The sequence below is a fragment of the Lepidochelys kempii genome, chromosome 4, assembly GCF_965140285.1.
Source record: "Lepidochelys kempii isolate rLepKem1 chromosome 4, rLepKem1.hap1, whole genome shotgun sequence".
In the NCBI taxonomy this organism is placed as follows: Eukaryota; Metazoa; Chordata; order Testudines; family Cheloniidae; genus Lepidochelys; species Lepidochelys kempii.
Window position 1 is genome coordinate 114780529 of NC_136383.1, and position 1389 is coordinate 114781917.

The 1389-nt window shown below is 58.3% G+C and overlaps 1 long non-coding RNA gene across 1 annotated transcript in view; it reads right to left on the reverse strand.

Moving 5' to 3' along the window:
- The window catches only part of LOC140910747 (uncharacterized), a 54824-nt gene extending 53616 nt beyond the window's left edge, over positions 1-1208 (reverse strand). Inside the window, exon 1 of the long non-coding RNA XR_012158722.1 lies at positions 1120-1208. This is a non-coding gene — a long non-coding RNA (uncharacterized LOC140910747). The remainder of the gene's footprint in view (positions 1-1119) is intronic.
- Positions 1209-1389: the final 181 nt, after the last annotated feature.

Here is a 1389-nt window from a genome sequence, read left to right on the forward strand (position 1 = left end):
GCCAAGTAGACATAGAGCCATTGATCACTACCCATTGAGCCTGACAGTCTATCCACCTTATAGCCTTCAAAAATGAGAACAGCATGGAAGTCTGATGGGTTTTAGGGCTCAGCTAAGCTTTACCACCCAGAAAAGGCTAATTGCAAGTATAACTCAGCTACTTAGCACCCCTGTAGGAGAGCACCCAGAGTTAGAAGGGGCTTCATTTCTTCAGTGGTCTGGGGTATGGTGGCAGGACCAAATTCAAGTGATTAAATTCCTGTGTTCACTACAACTATATCTGGGTTTTTGTGCTGGCACCTTCTTCTAAGTTATAACAAGCATGGTTGTGCCCATGAAGCAGTAATTTTCAGAACAAAATTCACGTATCACCTATGTTGTGTAGCTCGGCAATGGCTCCCAGTTCACAGAGGACAGAAGTAAGCAGAGCAGGACTGGAGACAAGCTAAAGTAGCTTCTAGGAGTAGATCTTTCTTTCCTCCTCCGTTCTCATATTCCCTACTGATCTGCTTCACCATCTACCCAACCTCCTCCTTCATCAATCCTCTCTCATCCTGCCCAAGTTTGCTCCACCATCTGCTTTCACTCACCTGAGATCTGCTCTGCCATCTTGCACCCAGGCCTGACCAGCTCCACCCCGTCTCTGCAAACACTCCCTTTAGCTCCAGTTTCTCCCAGCAACCACCTCTGCCTGCTCTCTCTCCCCACTCCTGACCCGCTCTGCCCCCTCCCCACTGTGCCCACGCCTGATGTGGGCTACCCTCCATCCCCTCCCACACTCTGCTTCTCAGTGCTAACCCCCTTTAGCTGCTCCTTCCCGCCCCCCCATCAACTCCTGCTCACCTGTCTCCTCACAGCCCCCAATGCCCCCCCGCCTTCCTCCTCAGCCCCACACTACACAGCCCCACCTCCTCCCTCAGCCCCACACTACACAGCCCCACCTCCTCCTTCTCACCCCACTACCCTCACGGCCCCTCCTTCTCACCCCACTACCCAGCCCCCCTCACTCCAGTGTCTCTTCGCCCACGCCTCAGCCCCCACGGCGGCGGCTCCTCCCCCTCCCCTCTGCCCTTCCCCCCACTGCCCGCTCGCGAGCGCTCCCTCTTTTCCTTGCCCTACCCTCTTTGGCTCGGAGAAGGCGGTGGGGGCAGGGCTCGCTGAGCACAAACAGCCCCCGCCGTTCAGCTTCCCCTTTCGCTCGCTCTTCCGCGCACGCGCCAGAGGACGGCCCACGAGGGAGCGAGCATGCGCAGAAGCCGAGGCAGCTCCCAGGCCCGATGCAGAGAGCGGGCGAAGCCTCTCCCCCGCTCTCTTTCTCGGTCGCGCGCGCGCGCTCAGCCTGGGGCGGGGCTGGCGCGAGCCTACGGCATTTCCGGGGCGGGGCGTGGG